The sequence below is a fragment of the Python bivittatus genome, unplaced genomic scaffold, assembly GCF_059951505.1.
Source record: "Python bivittatus isolate LINGU-HERP-01145 unplaced genomic scaffold, Pbiv_v1 ctg000840_np1212, whole genome shotgun sequence".
NCBI classification, from domain to species: Eukaryota; Metazoa; Chordata; class Lepidosauria; order Squamata; family Pythonidae; genus Python; species Python bivittatus.
In genome coordinates this window covers 17,117,516-17,145,352 of record NW_028277113.1, presented here as the reverse complement: position 1 = coordinate 17,145,352, position 27,837 = coordinate 17,117,516, and the positions used below count along the sequence as shown (strand labels likewise).

The window sequence follows — 27,837 nt, the reverse complement described above, 5'->3', positions numbered from 1 at the left end:
TAGCTTCTTCCCTGGGCTTGACGACTTTTCAATTTCAGTGACTGAAGGAGAAAACTCCCCTTCGAGCAATCTTTACAGCTGTTGCCAGATATATGAATGGAATCATGTGGTTTGTGAACTGTGGATAGGCTAAAAGACCAAGAGGAAAAAATGCTGAAGGTTACTTCTAATGCAGATTGTGATGCACACTGAATCGACAGAAGCAGACATACTCCACATGCAAAGGTGAAGGAAAGGGGAAGCATTATTAAATATCAAGTGAGCGTTGTTACATTTTCTCATACTTCATATCTTGGTATCAGTCAAGACAATACAGTTGTACAGCAGTAAAATATGAGAGAAAATCCAGCCAAAATAAATGTCTGTAATGCATTGTCTTCTTTCCACTTATTAAAATTTCAACCTATTCATTGCCTTATTAAAATTATACCATTAAAGTTGTCTATCTCAGCAATTTCTAAACTCTCAATCTTCATTGTTCATGAGGGCTGTTATGGCTATGCAAAATTTCAAATGGCTAATACAATTTGAAAAAGATTAAACTAAATTATACTTTTGACTTGAACTCATTTGTTTTGAGACACCAAATCAAATCATGTGCTTTTGAATCGCTTTGGAGAGATTCAAGACAGTTCAGCAGTTCAACTACCTTTTGGGCTTTGTAGATATTTCAAGCGTTGTTTCTTTTTATACAAGTAGTTTTCATTTAGAGACTGCCTCGTTTAGCAACTGTTCAGTTACAACAGTGATTAAAAAGTAACTTGGCGACCAATCCTTGCATTTACAACCTTCGCAGGTCTGTAAAGCAAAGGAAGGCTGAAGTAAGCACAGTTGTGGTTTCACTTAGTGACCAGTTCACTTAACGACCAAGTTGCCAGTTCCAATTGTGGTTGCTAAACAAGGACTACCTGCATATGGTGCTATGGTGATTATGATACCGACATAAGTAGTTGGCAGTCTATGAGTGGTATATGATTTCCTTATTTAAGCTATCAGACTAAAGAGAGCTGTTATCTTATGTCATGCCCTCACAGTAGAGGTTCCATGACTCCACCCCCCAGGAGGGGGACTATTTAGCATATATTCCTATAATTTTACACACTTCTTGACCACCAGGGAGGAAGTGTCCCAATAAGGACAAAACCCAATAAGCCTCCCCGTAGTCAAGTAGTCAGTAATTGACAAGTAAGTTTCATCACCTCCACAAGCCCTGCATATCAAAATGCTTAGTGGAGTGATGCTTTGTTTGTGTTTCATTCTTCTGCTAGGGTAGCTGAGAGAAAAAGAGATTGATTGATTGAATCTACTGCTCTTTCTTGTCTGATTCTTTACCTTTCCCCAAATCCACAGCCTGTCACCCTTATCCTTCCTAAATTGTCTGACCTGTACAGTTAGGCTATTCTCTGTGTCTCATTTGTTTGCAATTATAAAGCCCTTTCATTTGTCCCATTCACTTTCCCCTCCCTTGATTTTTTAAACAAACACCTTCTTCTGCGTTTTGTCTTCAACTAAGTGAGTTATTCACTGCACCAAGTATGAGAAAATGTGCTTTCTTAACTTCTGGGTGAGCTACAGACTACTTGTACTACAGCGTTTTATATACAGTAATGGTAGCATATTTCCCACACATTTTTAGTTTTATGTTGAACAAGCATCACATAACCTGTCATTCACAAGAGGAGGCTAACCCTGCCAAGGAGCTATGCCCACAAGCCTGCCAGCCCTGAAAAGGAAATAATCATAATGTGGTGGTGGTGGTTTTCTCAAATCTGTACAGCTTTTTAAACAGTTTTTGAAAGTTTTCTTTTTTTTAAAAGTTGGAATAGGACACTTGCTGCGTGGTTCAGTACAACTTCTCTTTAACTTTTTGATGGGCAATTTGGAAGCTACTATGCTGTCTTTTCTTCATTCCTATTATCTTGGTAGGGGGATTATTTCAAAAATACATTGCAGTAAAACCCTTGAAGTCACCCAGCTACACCTTTGCAGGGTTAAAGTGTTTCCTGCTGTTTTCATCCTATTCTACCAAAAAATGAAGCAGTTGTAGGCTTTTTGATACTTCCACATTTATCCTATAGTTGAATCTTTTATCACATTGAATTGCAAATCCTGAATTAGTTTGAACTGTGTTTTGTTGCCTTTTAATCTCAAATTGGAAATTACCACCTTAGAATCTCCAATTCAAATTGGATCTTGGCTGATTCGTATACTCCTAATAACTATAACATTTGGATATATTTGCAAAAATTGATTTAGTGGGCCATCTGTTCCCCCTGCCATTCTACTCCTGCTACCCAGAATGCCTGGCAGTCTCACTGTCTAAACATACTGATCAGAATAAGAGTATAAACGTTGAGATGGATAGTGTATATTTTTAGGAGATCTTCTGCTAGCATTAATTTGATAAAAGACTGAACTCTTTCAACATGCCATGAAATACAGAATATTGATGCATTAGAAAAGAACTAGTCCTAAGCTATAATGAATGCTTTACATTAGAATAAAAGCAAGATGATCTGTCTCCTGGGAAACAGCCTTTTCAATATATACTGATAAACCTTCTGAGAATAGAACTGAAGGTTTCTCCTAACAAACAACTCTAACATTATTTATCCAGCAGTCTCATGCAATACCAGTACTGCGGCTGCAAATGTAGGTAATAGGTAAAGATTATTACATGTGCTTATGACTTCTTGACCTCTGTCAAAGTATACATATTAACTGCATTTGCCTTCATAGTTGCATAGTGTTGAACAAAGATGTCTCAACTGCTGCTGCTACTACTACTACTACTACTACTACTACTACTACAACAAAAGAATTGGGTTTTGGATTTTGAAAATTATTTGGCTTTAATAGGTTTTCTAAATGCTTTAAAATTCTAGCAGGAATGGTGTACTTTGGATGGATACTGGCAACTGAAACGTACAATTAAGCTACTAGGTTACAAAATAGAGAAGTAGTTCTCAGACACATATATGCACCATATTCAACAATAATAATCCTTTTGGCCCTGCATTCTGAATGTATTTCATAAATATTTGAAAATATATACTTGGATAAACATACCCTGTTCAATCCCTCGGCAGTAGTTTTAATAGCACCCTGATTTCATAAAGCATTAAGCAACTGCTTCATTCATTTATCTATTCAAGTTGTTTTCTGTCTATAGTGACTTCTTTAAGGAAAGAGTTGCCTTCTTCCTGAACACTGGTACAACTTCAATTACATCTTGCGAAACCCAGTGCTCCAAGCCAAAAAAATGACTCCACATCAACCTGGTACCTAGTTGCCTTCAGCAAAAGCACCTAGGGGTGTTTTTTCATGGGGTGTGGGGACAGCAGACAAAGATAACTTTTTTGCTTTGGTACCTGCTACCTCTGTGTACTATTGTATCTCCCAGGGAGTTGTACACAAACTTTCTAGGTTTATAGCCTCTCAGGTATGAAAAACTGTCTATACTAAAAAGTTTAAGAAACAGGTCCCAATGTGAGGCTGAGAAAACTGTAGAATATGGTTCCTTCAGCTCATTTAATACTGGGCACCATGACGCATCATTCAGTCATTTTTTTTTTCAGGAACAGAAGTACACATTTCACTGCTAGCCTACAGTTTATTACATACTCAATAATATGTTATCTTGGGAATGCTCGTTTTAAAAGCTTTTATATTTTCTATATAAGTTGAGAATCATACTTCATCTCAAAAGTAAAGGGATGCATTTTTTCTTTGCCCTAATGGTTGCAAAATTATGGCACTGAAATTACACTTTCAAATTTGTCTAGGTTTTCAGTATTCTCCTTATTTAACCATGCTGTATTCTCTTCCTCATCATCTGGAATAATAAAAGAGAAATGAAAAAAGAGAAAAATTCTCAAAATCTAAAAATTATTTCACCTTATGCTTGTAATGAATGGTGAAGTCCTTGATTATGAATGAAATTTGGAGCTGCCAGGTAATGGGGAATTTGCGAAAGAGACATAAGTGCCTTTGAGGAAAACTTGAAGTACTTTAGGTTAAGAGGAAAGGTGCTAATGGGGATGAATCTGGAATGATCTTTTACTGTTGGTGGGAGAAATGTAGGGGCAATTGCCTTGGGCAATAGCATTTGCTAGTTTCATTCACTCTTCGTTTCGGGTGCCAATTCAAAGTGCTACTTTTGACTTGAAATCTTTCACAACTTAGGACAATCTTCCCAGATAGCTCTCAGTTCAAAGATCATCTGAGGCCCTTTAACTAAGGCACTTACTTGGTGATGTATGGAAGCTGTTGCCAGAGAGAGATTTGCCCTGGCAGCACTCCAACTATGAAATATTCTCTTTCAAGATGTTTGCCCAGAGTCCCTTTGTTGTCATTTGGCAAATTCCTTCTTTATCTTACCAGGCTTGTTTCAGCTTCAGTTTTGAGGCTTCAGTCTTCCAGGTGATTTTATGCTGGTTTCATACATTTTATCTAGAATGTGTTTTAACTAATACATATATTTTAATTGGTTCAATGTTGTGATTTTGCAAGCCAGTCTGAAAACTCTGTTAAGGATAAAATACAAGAACTTAACATCTAGCCATGCTTTAAGATTGGAAGCTGTACTCTTAAGTCCAATATTAATTAAGATCTAATTGGACAGTACTAAGTTAGGGCCATTGGGACATTGGTCCCACAATTATGGAACTGTCAAGAAGGAAATGGTCAAGAATTGTATATAAGAGGTCAGGCAACAAAGGAAATGGAGGCTTGCTATTTCCAGTCTAAATTTCTACAATGAACGTGAGGATTTTCTTTCTTATGAAGGACCAATCTCAAGGTCCTATGAAGAACCAATAACTAATGGGAAAAGTGAATCAGGGCTGCAGCTAGAAATAGGCATGGATGCCAGCTTGCATTAAATCAGACTGAGGGCTCCAAAGGCTACAATTTCTCCTTTCTCCCCAGGTGTTGACCTTATAGGACTATGCCTTTTAAAAACTGTATGAGACAAATTGTGTGTCTTGTTACAGGACAAAGTAAGCAAGAGGATTCAAGAAAACTGGTTGAACCAAAAGATCCATTTTATGGTAGCATACCTAATAATACATTATTAGCCACAAACAACATGTATATGAGCTATACATGCTATATATGAGATAATAAATCCTTTTTGTTATAATGATAATTTGAATAATACAGGTAGTCCTCAGCTTACAACGGCAATTGGGACCAGAATTGCCATTGCTAAGCAACATGGATGTAAAGTGCGATGTCACGTGACCGTTCCAGTTGTCATGGTTAAGTGAAGACTGCGCAGGTCATTAAGTGAGGACCTCATATGACCGTGACTTCCAACTTCCTGCTGACTTCCCCATTGACTTTGCTTGTGGGAAGCCAGCAGGGAATGCCAGAAATTGCAATCACGTGACTGCGGCTTGCTGCAGCATCATAATTGCAAGCCAGGCGCCATGGAGGGACACTGTGACAGTCAGAAGTACAAGGACCTGTCAAAAGTATCATTCATTCAGTGCCATCGTAACTTTGAACAGTCACTGAAAAAATGATCGTACCAAAGGACCATCTGTAGAACTATGCATGTTTCAGAAATTTTTGAGAAGTAGTTCTTTGTACTTCTCAAAAATATAAGCACCTCTCTGCTATTCATTAAAGCAACTTAATGAAGAAAATTCATTCCAAGAAATCCTGAAGAAAGATGCAGTTGCTTTCAGGAGTTGATGTTAATGTGACTCCTAAAGCAGCATTTTTTTCCTGCAGGAGCCTGAAAAAACATGGGCTGCCCTTGCCTAAGGTCCAAAGTACTTCTTCTGAATCATTATTTAGGAAGCATGTATAGCCTATATACATACCTCGATATGGAATGGAAAGTCAACTATATAGGATGCAGTGATTATAAATGGGCACACAACAGAACTGAATGTATACCTTATACTGAATTTAAATACTGCCTTTTCTCTGGAATGCATAATTTAAAACTTGGTATTCCAGCCATATTTATGCCCTGTTGTACATGTAAGTTGGCACTGTAACATTTTAAATATAGGATGGCACATTCTTTAAATATTAAAAAAAAATTTAAAAAGATTTTTGAAAAGGCACCTCAGCCTCTCTCTAGCAAATTGGATATTTTGTAATATTTTGTCAGTCAAAAAAAATCTGTGAGGAAAAATTATTTTTGTTTCTCAGTAATGTCCTAACCCAAATGCATGAGATATATGCTGCAGTTTATAGCATTGATATAAACATGAGGTTCCACACGTTACATGTTTTTAGAGTGAAGCCATGAGCTATACCATGCAGGGCCACCCAAGACGGACAGGTCATGACAGAGAGTTCTGACAAAATGTGGTCCACTGGAGAAGGAAATGGCAACCCACTCCAGTATCCTTGCCAAGAAAACCCCATGGACAATGTTAAAAGGCTAAAAGATATGACGCCGGAAGATGAGCCCCTCAGGTCGGAACGTGTCCAATATGCTACTGGGGAAGAGCAGAGGGCAATTCCAAGTAGCTCCAGAAAGAGTGAAGCGGCTGGGCCAAAGCCAAAAGGACGTTCAGCTGTGGATGTATCTGGAAGCGAAAAGAAGGTCCGATGCTATAAAGAACAATATTGTATAGGTACCTGGAATGTAAGATCTATGAACCAAGGCAAGCTGGATGTGGTCAAACATGAGATGACAAGATTAAACATCAACATCTTGGGAATCAGTGAACTGAAATGGACGGGAATGGGTGAATTTAATTCGGGTGACCATTATATCTACTACTGTGGGCAAGAAACCCTTAGAAGAAATGGAGTTGCACTCATAGTCAATAAGAGAGTGGGAAAGGCAGTAATGGGGTACAACCTCAAAAATGACAGAATGATCTCAGTGCATATCCAAGGCAAACCATTAAATATCACAGTCATCCAAGTCTATGCCCCAACCACTGATGCCGAAGAAGCTGAAGTTGACCGCTTCTATGAAGACCTGCAACACCTTCTAGAACTAGCACCAAAAAAAGATGTCCTTTTCATCATAGGGGATTGGAATGCTAAAGTAGGAAGTCAAGGAGTAATCGGAATAACAGGCAAGTTTGGCCTTGGAGCACAAAATGAAGCAGGGCAAAGGCTAATAGAGTTCTGTCAAGAGAACAAGCTAGTCATAGTAAACACTCTTTTCCAACAACACAAGAGACGACTCTACACATGGACATCACCAGATGGTCAATACCGAAACCAGATTGATTATATACTTTGCAGCCAAAGATGGAGAAGCTCTATACAGACAGCAAAAACAAGACCAGGAGCTGACTGTGGCTCAGATCATGAGCTTCTTACTGCAAAATTTAGGCTTAAACTGAAGAATGTAGGGAAAACCAATAGACCACTCAGGTATGACTTAGATCATATTCCTTGTGAGTACACAGTGAAGGTGATGAATAGATTTAGCGGATTAGATTTGGTAGACAGAGTGCCTGAAGAACTATGGATGGAGGTCCGTAACATTGTACAGGAGGCAGCAACTAAAACCATCCCAAGGAAAAAGAAATGCAAGAAAGCAAAATGGCTGTCTGATGAGGCTTTACAAATAGCTGTGGAAAGAAGGAATGCGAAAAGCAAGGGTGAAAGGGAAAGATATAAGCAACTGAATGCAGATTTCCAGAGAATAGCAAGGAGAGATAAGAAGGCCTTCTTAAATGAACAATGCAAAGAAATCGAGGAAAACAATAGAATGGGGAAGACTAGAGATCTCTACAAGAAAATTGGAGATATGAAAGGAACGTTTAGTGCAAAGATGGGCATGATAAAGGACAAAAAAGGCAGGGACCTAACAGAAGCAGAAGAGATTAAGAAGAGGTGGCAAGAATACACAGAAGAACTATACAAGAAAGATCTTAATGTCCCTGATGTCCATGCTGGTGTGATCACTGACCTTGAGCCAGACATCCTAGAGAGTGAAGTCAAGTGGGCCTTAGGAAGCATTGCTAACAACAAAGCTAGTGGAGATGACCGTATTCCAGCTGAGTTATTTAAAATACTAAAAGACGATGGTGTTAAAGTGCTGCACTCAATATGCCAGCAAGTTTGGAAAACGCAACAGTGGCCACGGGATTGGAAAAGGTCAGTTTATGTTCCAATTCCAAAGAAGGGCAATGCCAAAGAATGCTCAAACTATCGCATAATTGCACTCATTTCACATGCTAGTAAGGTTATGCTCAAAATCCTACAAGCTAGCCTTCAGCAATACATGAACCGAGAACTACCGGATGTACAAGCTGGGTTTCGAAGAGGCAGAGGAACTAGAGATCAAATTGCCAACATTCGCTGGATCATGGAGAAAGCACGAGAATTCCAGAAAAATATCTACTTCTGCTTCATTGACTATGCAAAAGCCTTTGATTGTGTGGATCACAACAAACTGTGGCAAATTCTTAAAGAGATGGGGATACCAGACCACCTTACTTGTCTCCTGAGAAATCTGTATGCAGGCCAAGAAGCAACAGTTAGAACCGGTCATGGAACAACCGATTGGTTCAAAATAGGGAAAGGTGTACGACAAGGCTGTATACTGTCACCCTTCTTATTTAACCTATATGCAGAGTACATCATGAGAAATGCCAGGCTGCAAGAATCACAAGCCGGAATTAAGATTGCAGGGAGAATCATCAACAACCTCAGATATGCAGACGATACCACCCTAATTGCAGAAAGTGAAGAAGAACTAAAGAGCCTCTTGATGAGGGTGAAAGAGGAGAGTGCGAAAGCTGGCTTGAAACTCAACATTAAAAAAACTAAGATCATGGCATCTGGACCCATCAATTCCTGGCAAATAGAAGGGGTAGAAATGGAAGCAGTAACAGACTTCATTTATTTGGGCTCCAAGATCACCGCAGACGGAGACTGCAGCCATGAAATTAAAAGACGCTTGCTCCTTGGGAGGAAAGCTATGGCAAGCCTAGATAGCATATTAAAAAGCAGAGACGTCACCTTGCCGACAAAGATCCGCATAGTCAAAGCTATGGTTTTTCCAGTAGTAATGTATGGCTGTGAGAGCTGGACCATCAAGAAGGCTGAGCGCCGAAGAATTGACGCCCTTGAACTGTGGTGCTGGAGAAGACTCTTGAGAGTCCCCTGGACTGCTAGGAGGTCAAACCAGTCAATCTTAAAGGAAATCAACCCTGATTGCTCATTGGAAGGATCGATAATGAAGCTCAAGCTCAGATACTTTGGTCACCTAATGCGAAGAGAGATCTCTTTGGAGAAGACCCTGATGCTGGGAAAGATTGAAGGCAAAAGGAGAAGAGGATGGCAGAGGATGAGATGGTTAGATAGCATCACTGAAGCAATGAGCATGAAACTGAGCAAACTCAGGGAGGCAGTGAAGGACAGGAAGGCCTGGTGCAATATGGTTCATGGGGTCACGAAGAGTCGGACACGACTTAACGACTAAACAACAACAATAGTTGAAACTGTGGGAAAGGTGCCAAAATGGCAAGAATATAAAAACTACCCACTAAAAAATAGATTCTCTTTACAGAATGCATCTGTCCCTCCTCAAACGTATAGCAAATTAAAGTTTATATTGGTTATTGATGGACTGCACAATTAAAACAGAGTCATGGATTCAAAATACATATCCGGATTAATCATGTTTTTACACGGAATAACCACAAAGGCATTTGTAAGAGGCGAAATAATGGCTTGTGTGAAACATGTATATATATATATATATATATATATATATATATGAGAGAGAGAGAGAGAGAGAGAGAGAGAGAGAGAGATGGTATCCATTGTATTGGACCTGACATTTCTATGTGTCTCTCGTTCACAGCCTTCCTTTCTTTGACACACATTGTCTGTTTCTATATTTGTTCTCCTTTGCATGCTGTCTCCTCTGATTCCTGGATTATAATATTTTCTCCCCCACTATAACCTTTCTGATCACAGTGGTCCCTCCACCTAGTATCAATGTTGTGGTTTTATTCCTACAATCTTTGTGTTCACTTAAAAAAAAAAAAAAGGAATGTTATTGATTCAGGTAAAGAGTGCAGTGGATTGGGGAGGGGGGCAGCAGAGGTCAGAGATGGTCTTCACTAGTGGCATTGCATTTGCAAGCATTATACTGGGAACACACAAATAAATGGCATCTTGTTTCTGATATAAATTTTCATACTAGCTCAGCCTTTCAGGGCCTTAAATCAGTTTGGACATTTCCATGACATACCCATGGGACTTAATTGAGAATAAATGGGCTACACATCAGCTGAGCTCAAAAAGTTAAAAAAGTACAGGCTACTGTTTTTGAAAATAAGCTATTACACATATACAAACTGATAGGTTATATGACTTTACAATCAACTTTGTTGAAAGCTTAAACTTGCTTGATCTTGGAAACAAAGGCTATAGAATCAATTAGCAGTTCTGCTAACCTTAAATGGCCTTGACAGGTGGATACTCTTGAGGAGAACACACACTTCTTCTCTATTAATAAAGTGTAAGTGTGAACAGCATGTGTGTGCATGTGTGATAGAGCATTTGTTTTCAAGAAGCATAAATTATACAGTTACTAGGTTTTAGCAATCATTCCTTGAAGCTATGATAAAATTGTTAGGAAAGGCAAGGATGCTTATCAAAGAATAAAAATCTTACATTCAAAGTTTGGCAAAAACTCTGGAACAAAGTGACAATGACAGGTAAAAAGAAGTTCTAAGTAAAAAGCTCTTGTATGATTAACTGGAATCAGCAAACTCCACAGAGCATGGAATTGTGTGGTGCAGTATCAAATTTGCATGGAAAAAGCTAACTTTGGGTAAGTCACGTAACATCATCTATTTCACAGGATAACTATAGTTCCAGCCAACTGCTGTATCTTTTTCTCTTGGAAACCTCGGCAGCTCAGAGAAGTGCACCCCATTTTCTTCCCACGAGCGAAGAAAGACACTATTCCTTCTTCAGTCACAAAGTGGCTTATACAAATACAGCCCTCAGGAAGTGACTCAGGTGCTCATGCCCAAAAGGGTTTCCCATCCTTGCTGTATCATAATCACTACTGCAAAAATCATCACAATCATCATCCAAAAGGATTTCGTTTGGACTTCACAAAGTTATCTTTAAATTCTCATGAAAATCTTTTCAGATGGAGAAAAGGGAACCTCGATTATTGGCCAGAAGTCAAATGTTTATGAAATATATTCATGGATGGCAGAGGAGGGAGAGTAGAAATAAGAAATGCAAATTAGAAGAGTTTATCATTGGGCAACCTACCGCAAGGGATTGTGAAGAGTTAGTAGTACTTCACTAAGAAAAACAGCAGTGGGGAACAGTATGAAGTACTGTATTTTAAAAAATTGTTTTATGGCCACATATATGCTGCATAGAACCTCTATCACTTACGTTCCAAAATATATTATTACATTAAAAGGGGAATAAATTCTGATGTAACCTTTGTGATGTAAACCTTTGTGATGTAAACATATGGCAAAATGGAGAAGTAAAATAAGTGAAAGACATTTCATTAAAAAAATATGGTCTATCCTTACCTACTATGTGACATTCAATTGTGCTGTTTAAGATGCAGAAAGACAAAGAACACCAACATTTTGAGATCACATAAAAATAATACATATAGCACTTATCACAAACTCACATGTTACCAAATATCAAGATTCTCCAAAATTACTTGCATCTTTTCTTGTTGTGCTTGATTAACAAAACCAATCTGTAGCAATTTATGATTCTCTGTAAATCCCTCATAATACACTTCACAATCTTATTCACAGTTTTATAATGTTAAGTTACAAAAGAACTGTGATGTTGCAGAAAATGTTAAGTGCATCTGTAGCACATAATTATAAAATACATATCACAGCTAACAGGCCAGGAAAGAGAAGAATATGTGAAATATGAGAAAAGGTTTGAATAATCAGTGGAATAACTGACAAATGAACGTGGTTCTCTAGAAAGATGGAACTCATTTAGCTTACAGTTGCTAAAAGAGCTACTAAGGTTTGCTTTCCCTTCCCAATCCAATATCTTATCATGTAGTAATCAGATGAAAAAGGAAGTTTTTTATGGAGAATTTCTATTCCCAAATGGTTCCACAACATTTGGTTAAAATGTCCACCCTGGAAAGCAGAATGTGTATCTTCCCCCTTGCTTCCCCAAACTGGACTGCAAAACCTATTCCTTAACATCCACCCCTTTAGGGTATTTGAGGGTATGCAAGGAACTTAGAGAGAGTATTCTGTCCTCTGTTGGGCTGGGAAGCCAGAGAATTAACTTGTCCTAGTTGCTTTTACCACAAGCAGTTTGTAAATGGCTTTCCAAGGGAGAGGCATTACAGGGACTCATCTTCTCCGATGGAAAGGCAAAGGATTGGACACAGCCCAAGAAAGTGCTTTCCTCCTGATGCAGAGGCACAGGGAAAGACGAGAACAACATTTCTGCTTGTTGCAGCTGGAATATTTGACTGCCAGCAGCAAGATGCTGGCAGATTACAGATGCTTCTGCAAGTATGACATTACGTTTTCTTCTGTGGTTTCTGCAGAATATTTCAAAACTTTGGGATACATAAAGCCAGGATTGTTGAGACAGTGTCTTCGTAAGAGCACTTGAAGGCCAGACCAAATTAGATGGTTTTTATATATTTCAGTTTCATATGCATGAAAAAGGTATATGCTCTGCTTTCCCTGGTATTGCACAATAATCACTTGAGCATCTGGAAAGTGTTATCTGTCAATAAGGAATCCACAGATAATGGTACTGCAGAGGAAGAATGGATATTTCAATTAAACTTAATTCTGAAATATCTTTGGGCATGCTTGTTATGTGTATCCTTGCAATCCCCAGGGGACTAGTGCTGAAAACAGCAGAAGGCAGCATGAAAAAGAGGAAAAAAAACACTCATAGTAAGATTGACTATGTTACAAGGGATGATCCACCATAGCATGTAACACTCAAGTAACCCCCCCCCGCATTTATTTATTTATTTATTTGATTTGATTTATGTCTGCCACAATCAAGGAGATTCTCATTAGTTTACAATATACCTATAAACAATACAAATTGCTTTGTGCTGCATATCCCTCTTCTACACCAAGGCATATTACCTTACAATAATGCATCTACTTTGCTATGATTAAGAGTTGCTATTAGTTCTATAACTGTAATTTGGCAAGCTGATGGAGATAATAATTTCCTGACAACACACAACTAGCAATTAAGCAAAGTGAGGTAGCAACTCCCCTACTCACCAGGACATCAAGATTTGTTTTAATTCCCCTTCAGTTTGTCCATTTTGTTTGTTTTCTTTTTCTTTCCTTTTGAATGAACAGAAAAATTGAGAGATAAAGATGGCCTGTAGTAGGTTGGCAGAATCATAGAACCTTAAATAGGCGATGGGACGGTATCTCTTCAAGGTGTCAGTTTGCAATCACATCTCTTTTGAGATAGAAACACATTTTAAATCAATTTCCTTGTTGACGGGGTAGGTGAGACAAAGCTGTCCCTATTCATTCCTAAAAACATGAATGTGCAGCTTTGAATGGATTTGTAGCAGCTCTCCTGAGAGGACTAAAATAATGCTGCTGTGATTAAGCCCCCTCTTTAGACAAATTTTCCCCCTGTCTTTTTTCTAGCCATCTCAAATTTATAACAACAGCTGGGATAAAGCAATTCATGAAACTCATATTATTTCGAAAACAAATGTAGTGGATTGTATTTGCCTGATACATAGTTTATTCCAGTCATTTGGGGATCTTGTGAAAATTCAACTGCCACCACAAATGTTTTTTTTTTTTTATTGTCTCCACTCTGCTTTAATTGAAGTAGTGTATACAGGGGTGTATATACATACAGGTCGTCCTCACTGACCACTTGTTCAGTAACCATTCAAAGTTGTGACAGTGCTGAATGAGTGGTACTTACAACTGGTCCTTGAAGTTCCAGCTGTCGCAGTGCCCCCACAGTCACATGATTGCAATCGGGTGCTTGCAATCAGCTTACATTTATGACAGATGCAGCATCCCATGGTCACGTGATCACCATTTGTAACCTTCCCTGCTGGCGTCCCACAAGCAAAATCAATGGGGAAGCCCACAAGAAAGGTCAGAAGTTGCTCTGGTAAGTCCCCTGGCCTTCCTGTGCTTGCGCCGCACCATCCATCGCATGGCCTTCCTGTATTCGTGCCCCATTGTGCTGTCCATTCCCTAGCCTTCCTGCGCTTGTGCCCTGCCATCTATCCCCCAGTCTTCCTGTGCTTGCGTGGAGCCTGCACCAGGCCTCCCGAGTCCTTCCCAACCTCCCCCAACTCACATGCAGCTTGTGCTGGCCCTCCCAGGGCCTCCCCTCCTTCCTGCAGCACCCCTGCACTCCTTACCTGGGACTCCCACCTCTTCCCACTTAATGACACACACGTTTTGGGGTTACGATGGCAACCCAAACTGCCAGGATTGTTGTCACTAAGCAATTCATTCATGTGATTCACACTTTACGACCACATTGCTTAGTGAAGGCAATCCCGATCCCAATTGTCATCATAACCCAAGGATTACCTGTATGTAAGGCAACATGTTATAAAGGGCTTTACAGTTTTGTATCAACCAATGAAATTTGATTTTTGCACATTAAAGCCATTTCTAATCACCAAAGACCTTCAGTAGTGTTCTCTTCAGTGGCTATGGTGCAGAAGAAATGAACAAGGGAAAAACTGTTGAATTAAGCAAAATCTGTAGGTAAAAGTAACTCAAATAAGTAATATTCTGAATTTCTATGAGTAGAATTTCTTCAGTGTAATTTGTAATAATATCACATCTCAGCTTGCACAAAGGCATTGCAGTGTATACTAACAGCACTCTTATTAGATTTTCTGGATAGTTACATAAGCCCATAAAAAAAAGTAAAAAATGTAAATGATTCAAGAAGATACCTTTGCAGCTTTCATGATGTCTGTTATAATCTGAGTACCCAGAAATGCTTCATTACAATAGCTCTGTTGAGCATTTTACAGGAAAAAGCTGATAAGCAAATAAAGCAAACACTTTAAAAAAACCACCAAAAACAAGGGGTTTGTGCTAATTTCCATTATATCTTTCATGCTTATATCCTGAAAATGGTTTATGTAGCTCCCCAGCCTAATAGTTCTAGTTTGTCCTATATGATATGAAGTTATATGCAGACATATACTTAAAAAAAAAAAGACTAGGAAGGGAAGGTAATGCTCAGATTCTCATGACAACAGAAGACACTAATTTTTCATTGCATTGCAAAATTTAAACAATGTTGTCTTTTTCCAAGGAACAGTTTTAACTCTTGTTATTTCAGACAACAAAGGAAGGTGAAACATCTTATGGAAGAGCCCTAATCCCAAAATATAATTAAGACCCGTGTGATAGCAAGTACATGTCACCAGGCTTCAAATTATTATTTTTTTTAATTTAACCTTAGAAAACTAGAGTAAATTTCAGGTGAAATGAGAGTCTTGAAATTTCATGTGATATGCTTTTGCTGATAGGGATGGAGAGCTCCAACTGGTGCTAAATATTAAGTTTTAATTTAAATCGCAAGTACACAACCTGTACTCACCCCCCCAAAAAAAACCCAGTTACTGGATTATAACTTTTAATATGATGTAAAAAATATAAACCTACTGCAAACAAGTTAATGATATTAATCATAATCAAAATTTGATTAAATCAGATTTAGTTTTTCCCTGGTTCCACCTATTTTGTCCTGATCCTACTTACTTTTTAAATGAACTCCCACATCAGATAGCAAATGCAAAGGCCAAATATGGAGACTGGTTTGAAAAATATTACACACTTCTGATTTAAATACATATGACTACTGCATTTACCCATAAAACCATGGTATCACAGTTGCCTTTTCCAACAGTCTACACAATGAGGTTTGCTGTGTATTTTGGAAAGGTATATCACTGTGTCTTCCTATTACATTACTTTTTCGTGCACACTGAATATAATACCTAGTAGCCTTAGCTTTGATCCACAGTGGTTTGCCAGGAGAGGAGAGGTAACTCAAAGCTGCTCTCCTCTTCTAATAAACATTCTATGAAAAGGAGCTCTTTTTAATGAGTTATTCATTATGTTTGTGTTCCTATTTACAGATTTTGCATGGTATGGAGAAAATGCTAGGAATAAATATATATTTTTCTCCTGTAATACTAGAATGCAAGGTCAGTCAATAAGTTGCATGCTGGGAAAGTAGAGTTGAAAGAAAAGGACTTCACACAGAGCTGCTAAAGAACGAAACCTGTTGCAAAAAATTGCGATGATGTCCATTAACAAATTTTTCAAAGGCTAAAATACAATTCACCAACGATACGGCTAATGGCTATTAAAGATGGTTATATGATGCCTCAAATATGGCTAAACGAGGCAAATGTTCCTTGTTCTTCAGTCCCATAAGCACTGTGCCCATCAAGTGCCAGTTTAGATCATTCTTTGGTCCAAAACAGCAGGGCTACTTTTTTACAGTTAAGAATCCTTTCAAAACCTAATAAGGAAAGATAATCACCAAGAGAAAATGTTCCTACAACAGCTGCTAAAGTGTATTCCAGCACACAAGGAAAGTCACTTTGCCAAAAAAAGAACAGTGGTTGAATATTTCAAGATACTCAACAGATTCTTACATCCATTCTCTAACAGAAACCAGCTCATTTTACCCTGAATGAAAGGTCATACCCAATGTAACAATAGATGACAATCTTGTACACCTAATTCATTTTTTTCTGCAAATCCTCACAAAGCCAACTTCTGCTTCTTTTGTTATTGCAATCTTCACAGACACTTAACACAATGCTAGGCAATAGTTATTTCTCATGGTTTACCCTTAATACCACAAGAGCAAACGATTCTCCCCTGCAAGGGTTATTTCGTGCAAACTTTTATTTCTTACGTATCTAGAATTTGTGTGGGAAACTGCATGCATGAGTATATATGATAATGCAAAGAACAGACATATCTATTTTTTCCCATAGGCATGGGGAACTTATTATAAAAGCAAGCAGGTTCCAGTAAGACCAGTTTGAAAATCCATGTAGTTTTGTTTAGTCTTTTTACCTATTGAAACTGGAATAGTAGACAAAGAGGCTGGCTTATTGAGATACTGTATGGCAAAATAATGTTTCCATAGAGTGTTCTGCAGGAAAACAGAATTATTGCTTTTATCAGATAAACACACATTTCATATTTACAATATGGCCAGCCAGATTTTTATAACTAATTTATAACTAAATTCTGAGAAAAATGGAAGAACTGTTGACTTGTAACATTATTTCCCAATGAAAACACAAAATGGATTTTTAGTACAGAACTCAGTGCATATACATTCATTTCTACTCAATAATGTATGTCTTGATATAGATTTTCTCTGCCTGGATCTCTAGTTTGGTAGACTTCACAGCTAGGAAAGTTTCAGGCATTTCATTTTTTCATATTGTATTTGATGCTCATGTTAAGATCTTCTGACTTTTTATGGAATTAACAAATAAATTAAAAAATAACCCCTTGAGCTACTCTGTAGGAATTCAGTGATTAATATCAAAACATTATTCTGTAAAATCCTTGTATCATGGGCTGTGTTGGTGGTAAAGTGGCAATGCCTTGTAAATTATAATTGAGTTATCAATAAGTACAATAAACAATGCTGAAATATCATTCATGATGTTTGCCCTCTCTCTTAGCAATATGTGAATGTGATGTGATACAATTTCATGTGATGTCAGATTTCCTTTCTTACGTGTTTGCTTTCCAGGAGAAGAATAGTACCATATCTGTTAAGAATGTACATATATTTTAGAAATGTACACTTAAAATCAATCTAATGCTTATTACAATATTATTCATCTGAGTCTTTATAGTACTTGAATATTAGAATCTTAGCATTTCTGAAATAACTTAAATGCCTCTCATTTGTCTTCAGTATTTCACAAAGCTGGTTCTGGATGAAAGATCTATAAAACATATTTTATGCCTTACACTGGGGACAGAGAGCAAAACAATTTCAGACACAGGGTAAGTGGGTTGGAATGGCAGCCACAAATACACTGAGAGATTGTTGTATGTCATCTGTACCGAGAAGGGAAATAATCAGAACTATGCAGATGTACCAATTACATAGTCAGGTCCAGAAATATTGGGACATCAACACAATTCTAACATCTTTGGCTCTATACACCACAATGGATTTGGAATGAAACAAACACAATGTGCTTTAACTGCAGACTGTCAGCTTTAATTTGAGGGTATGTACATCCAACTCAGGTGAACGGTGTAGGAATTATGACAGTTTGCATATGTGCCTCCCACTTGTTAAGGGACCAAAAGTAATGGGACAGAATAATAATCATAAATCAAACTTTCCCTTTTTAATACTTGGTTGCAAATCTGTTGCACTCAATCACAGCCTGAAGCCTGGAATGCATAGACATCACCAGACGCTGGGTTTCATCCCTGGTGATGCTCTGCCAGGCCTCTACTGCAACTGTCTTCAGTTCCTGCTTGTTCTTGGGGCATTTTCCCTTCAGTTTTGTCTTCAGCAAGTGAAATGCATGCTCAATGGGATTCAGGTCAGGTGATTGACTTGGCCATTGCATAACATTCCACTTCTGTCCCTTCAAAAACTCTTTGGTTGCTTTTGCAGTATGCTTTGGGTCATTGTCCATCTGTACTGTGAAGCGCCGTCCAATGAGTTCTGCAGCATTTGGCTGAATGTGAGCAGATAATATTGCCCGAAACACTGCAGAATTCATCCTGCTGCTTTTGTCAGCAGTCACATCATCAATAAATACAAGAGAACCAGTTCCATTGCAGCCATACATGCCCACGCCATGACACTACCACCACCATGCTTCACTGATGAGGTGGTATGCTTAGGATCATGAGCAGTTCCTTTCCTTCTCCATACTCTTCTCTTCCCATCACTGTGGTACAAGTTGATCTTGGTCTCATCTGTCCATAGGATGTTGTTCCAGAACTGTGAAGGCTTTTTTAGATGTCATTTGGCAAACTCTAATCTGGCCTTCCTGTTTTTGAGGCTCACCAATGGTTTACATCTTGTGGTGAACCCTCTGTATTCACTCTGGTGAAATCTTCTTTTGATTGTTGACTTTGACACACATACACCTACCTCCTGGAGAGTGTTCTTGATCTGGCCAACTGTTGTGAAGGGTGTTTTCTTCACCAGGGAAAGGATTCTTTGGTCATCCACCACAGTTGTTTTCCGTTGTCTCCCGGGTCTTTGGGTGTCGCTGAGCTCACCGGTGCGTTCCTTCTTTTTGAGAATGTTCCAAACAGTTGTTTTGGCCATGCCTAATGTTCTTGCTATCTCTCTGATGGGTTTGTTTTGTTTCTTCAGCCTAATGATGGCTTGCTTCACTGATAGTGACAGCTCTTTGGATCTCATCTTGAGAGTTGACAGCAACAGATTCCAAATATAAATAGCACACTTGAAATGAACTCTGGGCCTTTTATCTGCACATTGTAATTGGGGTACTGAGGGAATATCACACACCTGGCCATGGAACAGCTGAGAAGCCAACTGTCCCATTACTTTTGGTCCCTTAACAAGTGGGGGGCACATATGCAAACTGTTGTAATTCCTACACCGTTCACCTGAGTTGGATGTACATACCCTCAAATTAAAGCTGACAGTCTGCAGTTAAGGCACATTGTGTTTGTTTCATTCCAAATCCATTGTGGTGGTGTATAGAGCCAAAGATGTTAGAATTGTGTCGATGTCCCAATATTTCTGGACCTGACTGTAGCTATAACTATGTAGCTTTCTAGAAATGTTTCAATCAACATTTTTTTTCCACTTTGCAACTGTTTTGGGCATGCACCAATCTACTTGGTTACCTATTTATGGGAAAGGCACACTGTCCTATGTTGCATATATAAAAGTCCAACATCATAATTTATTTGCTGCATGGACTAAACCAACAATGACCATTATGTTTGCCTGGAGTAAACTAGCATCCAAGAAACTTTCCATATTCAATTTAAAACTCGTAAAAAATGAAAGGTATTTCACTTTCTTCACACTGGTAGCCAGCCTCTCAGAGACTATTCAACATCCATTTATAACAAGTATGATTTCCCCCTCACTATATGAATTCAAACGTAATTACTGCTTTCAGTCTTGTTTAAAGTATGCCCGTTAGAATCAACTGAAATTCAATTTATGGGTGTTTTGGTGTAGCCTTGCCAATATGATGATGAGAGAAAGTTGCACTGAATCATCTACTTGTTTCATAGAAAGATATGCATTACTTGGCTTACTGGGACTTATTAACTGCTTATGCTGGCTACACCTTCTCTTCCCGAACCTTTATGTTTTAGGCAGGAAAGTGGATGTCTCAAAGACCAGAGGTGTGAACATGGGCAAGAAAGAACAGAGGGGCAAGGCAGGAGTACAGCTTTACTCCCTCTGCTAGGAAACAGGAGGATGTGAGATTAAATTTCACCAATTTTATGTCACACTCATTGTCCAATGAATTACAATAAGTAGTATAAATGAGCACGAATCTTATTTTAAACATATAGAACAGTTGTCACCTCCTATATGGGGAAATTAATGCAAAAATGGACCTTTTGCTGAGGGAGTGGTATTTACCAACTTTAAGACTTGTTTCTTATACTTTGTGGCCTTCTTTGGCACTGTGGTAGGGTAGATCCATATTCTGGAACAGTTATTGTCATTAATATTTCAGAGAGTATGCAGCCCATTCTGATGGTTGATAAAGGCATCATTGTCTGGTTTCAGGATATTTTTTGAATCTATTGCTTATAACAAAATCCCGATATTTTATTGAAATACAAAGCAGCTTTTGGAAGAACACTATACAGAGACTATTATGAAAAGAAATTAACTTATATGTCAGTATTATAAACCTAAACCTAATTATTTACACTGAAATGAACCATATTCCCCTCTTCATTTGTCTTCAACTTGATAGCCCTGACAAGTGCTGCTTAGGCTGTAGAGCAAGATAATTTTCATGCTTTCTGTGCTGGCTCATATTCTAACAGTGAAAACCACTACCCAGTGCCCTGATGTATAATACCACAAAAACCCTTGTTTCTTCCAATACTGTTCTGAATGGTTAAGCCTGCAGGTAGATTCTTGGGTGACCAAGAGCAACTCCTAATTTTCTCTCACAGTAAACTGAATTTTCTGAGTAGCTTTTTTTCACAGCTTGGCTTGTAATGAAGCATTACACTGCTAGAATGAATGCTTAGATAACAATATTGGAAATCAAAGCCTCACAACATGGCCTGAAGTATTTCAAAGCAACTGCTTTTTCTTTGCTCCTATTTTACACCACCTTTTCTTTCTCCAGGCATTTAGAACACTCTTCTATTCCAGATGCTATTATTAAACTGTGCAACAATGACTTGATCAAGTCTTAATGTGCAGATAGGCCCACTGTGTATAGGAAAAAAAAAAAAGAATTTCCACCACTACCACCACTGGAGATATTGTTTCTAGTTCAAATATGTAATTTGCCACTCTCTGGCTCATCCATGAACAGCAACTGCAACTGAAATGTACAGCAAGTAGCAATCTGTGAAGGCTGAAAGTGGTGAGGCTGGAAACTAAGAGCCTGAGTCTAGATAAGGCCATTATCAAAACATGGTATAGGTGCCCTTCACACCCAAAGCTAATAAATTGACAGTAAGTTCACTGCTTTGTAAAGGCAGAAAAAGAGATGCAAAATTACAAACCATGGGACTATTATAAATAGGGGACTTGACAGCTTGATTCTGTACTAGCTGATATTTATTATTACAAATTCTGTATCTATAATAAAAAGATTTCATCAATCTCAGCCTTGTCCTGGACTCTTTGCTGCAAGCTCCTGAATATGGACTTGAGTCCCTAGACAGAATTTTATTGCCAAGCCTTGGGTAAACTTTCTGACATAACCTTTGCCATTATCTAAGCTATTTTTCCAACTAATGAGACAAGAATATATTTCCCTAAAGTTAGATGTGTTTTTTGTGGTTTAGACAATTCGCTATCCTCTTTTTAGGACCAGAAATTATTTCTTGCTTACTAAGCTTTAAAGAAATATTCCAGGTTCCAGTAGTTTAAATTGAAAATGGACTGAAAGACAACATAAATATTTTCTTCAGGCCAAGGAACTGGAAATAGTATACACTATATAAAGTTGCAGAACTCCCCCTGCTAACATCAGCTGAGGTCTCTGAAATAGTTTTTTCAGGCTGAGAAATGAGTTGGAGATGGTGTATAAAACATAAAGTAACGGAAGTCTGACAGCTTTTTGAAAGTCTGCTCTCTCTCTCTCTCTCTCTCTCTGTGCGTGTGTTTGCGCATGCGGACCTGTGTATGAACATGCAAGAAGAAAAAGACTGGATCTCTATTTTAAGTATTTTATGTTAGGGTCATGCAAAGCCTTGGAAATATGTGCTTTGCAGCACACAATAGCATATTCAAGTCACTTCTTTCTCAATCGTTAAAGCAACTGTACCATTTACAAGGCTTGCCTAGTGCTTCACAAACTAGTCCTAGTTGCCTCCACATGTGAACATTGCCACATCACTACACCCAGCCTCAATGACAATAAGAAATTAATCAAGGAGTACTAATGAATATTTCAGACTTATAATACGTAGACAGCAGGGAGAATTTTCACAGATGACACTTCATCAACAAACACGTAACATACAGAGCTTTTATTTATCTAAGGAAGGTAACTGAAGGTTTTTTTTTATTATCAGATGTTTTATTTCTGTCATACATGTTTGCATGCTTGTCCCACACAATACATGTCCCACACAATATACATTACTACTGCATTTTGAATATTTATAATTCTGGTTACCGTACTTTGAAAAAGGCACTATGGAATTAGAGAAGGTAAATAAAATGACAAGGAAAAGATCAAGAAGCTATGGTACACTATGGAAAGGATTATAAAGTTTGGGAAATTTTAGCTGAGGAAAAAGGGTGAATAAGAGAGAGGAAAGGTTGCTATTTGTTGCTCACTTCAGGAACAACCGCTATTCAAGAATGAGTCACAGAGTGGCAAATTACACCTCTGCCATAAAGGCAGGAAGAATTTCTTCCTGGAGTAAGATATGACGACACTGTTATCATTGTTACCAAATGAAATAGAAGGCTATATGATCCAGGACAGAGCATGAACCCATTAATGATTACTAGTCATTATGGCAATAGATTATCTCTAGTATCAGAGGCAGAATGTCAGTTGCTGGGGCATGAAACCAGATAAACTCCATTGTGCTTGTCTTTGCTTTCCACAGGCATCCAAATAACAATTATATGAATAAAGTCTGCCCAACTACGTAGACTTCTGATCTAATTCTGTAAGTTTCTTATGTTATATATCTGAAGAATCGTATACAAACCATCTTTACACCATAATATAAAACTAGTTGTATATATTCAGGATTTTATTTAATTTTCTAGTTTTCCTGAGGAAAAAAATGGAGAAAAGATAAGAACAGGAAGAAAAGACCTGATTACTCTTTTTCTGCTTAGATGAAAGCAAGAGGTCCTGGAGGGAGGGGGGAGAGGAGGAGGAAGAACAACAGGTTACAGTTACACTCACTGCACCTAAAGGAAAATAACCTGGACAGATAGATTGATTGATTTATATTTTGAAAATCAAATTTAGTTACTCAAAATGTCAATTCTTTTTCTTTCTATGCTCCAAGGACCTGAAAAGATGTCTCCACACCCCCTGCCACACTCATTCAAGTTGCTGACTAAGCCTTTCATTTTAAAGACTCTTTTGAGTACCAATGCTGGCGAACATTTTTTTTTTAAGGTAGGGATTTAAAACTAAAATTGTCAGGAATATATCTAGAACACAAGCCCATTGCCTGATGAGGCAGAAAGGTGGCATAGAAGCCATTCAAAAAGGGCAGTCTCACATGATGTGACGGACTAAATCTCAATCTAACTGTAGCTCACGATGGACCAGCATCTGGGTTAAGTGAGTAGCATGGTCTCTTTCTCTAATGTAGGATATGATGACATTCAGAACTGGGAGAAAACTGTGAATGGTAGTAATACACATTAGCTAAGCAGAGGAAGATTCTCAAGTGAAAAATAAAGCTTTTTAATATGTATGTATGTGCAGAGTTTCAAACATGAAAAATGGAACCCATGACTGAAAACAAAAAGGTTGCTGGAGTCAGCTTTATCCCTCAAAAGCTGAAGGATTAACGTTCTCACTGATTTCTCCTTTGATTTCTCCTTGGAATTCAAATATTAAAAGAAATTTTTCAAGGAATAGTATGCAAAGAGACATGGAATTAGGAAGAAATCTGCCAGAGCAATCATACTGCAATTATATTTTGTATAACTGAGTTTGAAAAGCAAACTATTATCCTAGCTAAGAACTATTTATATTAGTTGTGAAATACACTCACTTATAACACATAGCTCTACTCTAATTGGGACCGCACATAAACATGTCATTACTTGTCACTGCGACAAAAATTATTTCACAAGACAGGGAGAATGAAAATTAGATATTTTAACTAGTTTTAGACTAAACTATGCTATTAACTGAGATTGTGATCTTCACTGAAAATTAGAAACAGATTCTATTTAAATCAATCAAATATACCTCTAAATACATATCTGAAGTAAAAGTTGGCAGCTGCTTACTTGGAATTTTGCAAATCAAAATTCTGTATGTTGAAGAAAAGGTGCTTTTACAGACATGCAACAGTGTCCCACCCATAATATGCTCTCTTGAGATTTTAATTCAAATATGAATAAGATCAACCCCTGCTCTCCTGTACTGTAAAATGCACCACTTTAATAGTGCTTGAAGAAACTACAAAATATTGCTGTATTTAAAATTGGTAAAAAATGTTCCTTAATACTGTTTAGCTGATCCATAAAGAGAAGTACAGTGGGGCAAAAAAGCATTTAGTCAGCCACCAATTGTGCAAGTTCTCCCACTTAAAAAGATGAGAGAGGCCTGTAATTTTCATCATAGGTATACCTCAACTATGAGAGACAAAATGAGAAAAAAAATCCAGAAAATCACTTTGTCTGATTTTTAAAGAATTTATTTGCAAATCATGGTGGAAAATAAGTATTTGGTCACCTACAAACAAGCAAGATGTCTGGCTCTCACAGACCTGTAACTACTTCTTTAAGAGGCTCCTCTGTCCTCCACTCCTTACCTGTAGTAATGGCACCTGTTTGACCATGTTATCAGTATAAAAGATACCTGTCCACAACCTCAAACAGTCACACTCCAAACTCTACTATGGCCAAGAACAAAGAGCTGTCGAAGGACACCAGAAACAAAATTGTAGACCTGCACCAGGCTGGGAAGACTGAATCTGCAATAGGCAAGCAGCTTGGTGTGAAGAAATCAACTGTGGGAGCAATAATTAGAAAATGGAAGACATACAAGACCACTGATAATCTCCATTGATCTGGGGCTCCATGTAAGATCTCACCCTGTGGGGTCAAAATGAGCACAAGAACAGTGAGCAAAAATCTCAGAACCACATGGGGGGACCTAGTGAATGACCTGCAGAGAGCTGGGACCAAAGTAACAAAGGCTACCATCAGTAACACACTATGCCACCAGGGACTCAAATTCTGCAGTGCCAGATGTGTCCCCCTGCTTAAGCCAGTACATGTCCGGGCCCATCTGAAGTTTGCTAGAGAGCATTTGGATGATCCAGAAGAGGATTGGGAGAATGTCATATGGTCAGATGAAACCAAAGTAGAACATTTTGGTCTAAACTCAACTCGTTGTGTTTGGAGGAGAGAGAATGCTGAGTTGCATCCAAAGAACACCATACCTACTGTGAAGCATGGGGGTGGAAACATCATGCTTTGGGGCTGTTTTTCTGCAAAGGGACCAGGACGACTGATCCGTGTAAAGGAAAGAATGAATGGGGCCATGTATCGTGAGATTTTGAGTGAACACCCTCCCCATCAGCAAGGGCATTGAAGATGAAACGTGGCTGGGTCTTTCAGCATGACAATGATCCCAAACACACCGCCCGGGCAACAAAGGAGTGGCTTCGTAAGAAGCATTTCAAGGTCCTGGAGTGGCCTAGCCAGTCTCCAGATCTCAACCCCATGGAAAACCTTGGGAGGGAGTTGAAAGTCCATGTTGCCCAGAGACAGCCCCAAAACATCCCTGCTCTAGAGGAGATCTGCATGGAGGAATGGGCCAAAATACCAGCAACAGTGTGTGAAAACCTTGTGAAGACTTACAGAAAACGTTTGACCTCTGTCATTGCCAACAAAGGATATATAACAAAGTATTGAGATGAACTTTTGATACTGACCAAATACTTATTTTCCACCATGATTTGCAAATAAATTCTTTAAAAATCAGACAATGTGATTTTCTGGATTTTTTTCCCCATTTTGTCTCTCATAGTTGAGGTATACCTATGATGAAAATTACAGGCCTCTCTCATCTTTTTAAGTGGGAGAACTTGCACAATTGGTGGCTGACTAAATACTTCTTTGCCCCACTGTATATTTAATGCCTCTGGTTATGTTTGCCAATGGTAAGGAAGCCAATGTGGAAGGTGCAAATTCCTAAAATAGTATTATATGACCAGAAAAAATGTAAAGACACCTTTAGATCTGAGTAAACCTAGGGCAGGCTCTTCTCTCCTCTTTAGGTGAAACTGACCCGCTGATTTGTTTTTCTATATGAACTATGCAAGTGGTTTCTGGACAAAAGAGACAAGCTTTCAAAATTGGAATATTTTTCAAACATTAGACTAAAAGTACTTTTGACTTTCTCCTATGCTTTTGTGCCAATTGCCAGTACAATTAAGGACAGAACACAGAAGAAAAATAAGGCACGGCCAAAGACCACCAGAATGTGGCTATGACTAAAGCTTTTCAGTCACTGATTGCAGTGAAGTTTTGTCTGAAACTCCAGTAAATTTAACACTAAATACTCAGAGGTACCTGAGATAGATGTACGACCAATTCAGGAAGTGTAGTAGCCTTGCCTTCCTTTCTATTTAATACAACTCTGTTTTTCATTTTACTAAGCAGAACAGTCTCCTTTTCAGCAGTAAGAACGGGACAAACAGTTGTAAGATTCATATTTCAATGTATAGGCACACAATGTACACTTCCCATACAGATCTGTAAGGCATAGTGTTTTTATAAAGCAAAATCTGCACTTTTATGAATTTTGTAATTCAGTCAACAATTTTATAATATGTATATTTAGGAAAGGTATTCCTAAAAGCCTTTTATGGAGAGTTCCCTGGAAAATGATTGTTAGGAAACTGAGAACAAAAATGGCATAGGGTCTGTTTACTTGAGGGACCTTTTGTCTGCCATAGTATCTGCCCAGCCAATTCAATCTGGCAGAGTTGGCATGCTCTGGGTTCCATCTATTTGGACCCCAGAAATGGGCCTTCTCTGTAGCAGCACCTACCTTCTGGAATGATGTTCCCCCTGAGATTCGAACACCTGCACCCTACTGATATTTTGAAGGGTCCTGAAGATGTGGCTGAGGCCTTTGGTGAGGACGACTGACACCCTTTTTCTTCATTTTCCTTGTTCCCATTCTGATTTGTTTTCTCTGCCATCTCTGTTCCTATGTTTTGTGTTGTTTTTATGTTTTTGCACTGTTCCTTGTTTTAAATGTTTTTAACAATTTGTAAACAGCCCAGAGTTGCTGAAAGTCGGGTGGCGTATAAATTTCACTTATTATTATTATGGTTGGTTGCACAGTCAGCCAGGTGCTTAGACTGGATTTGGCATTTTTATCCACCTCTCGAGTCCTTCCCAAGGACCTGGGATAGGCAGATGTTGTCGTCTGATGGTGTTAGAAGTATTGTCACAGGA

At 38.3% G+C, this 27,837-nt stretch overlaps 1 protein-coding gene across 10 annotated transcripts in view; it reads right to left on the bottom strand.

Annotated features, from left to right (window-relative positions):
• Positions 1 to 27,837, bottom strand: part of ATXN1 (ataxin 1) — a 238,728-nt gene that overhangs the window by 25,660 nt on the left and 185,231 nt on the right. Inside the window, exon 7 of one of the 10 annotated variants that reach the window (XM_088130946.1) lies at positions 13,221 to 13,286. The exons of the other annotated variants lie outside the window; for them this stretch is intronic. The gene's annotated coding sequence lies outside the window, so the exon portion shown is untranslated. The remainder of the gene's footprint in view (positions 1 to 13,220; positions 13,287 to 27,837) is intronic. 10 annotated transcript variants of the gene reach the window in all.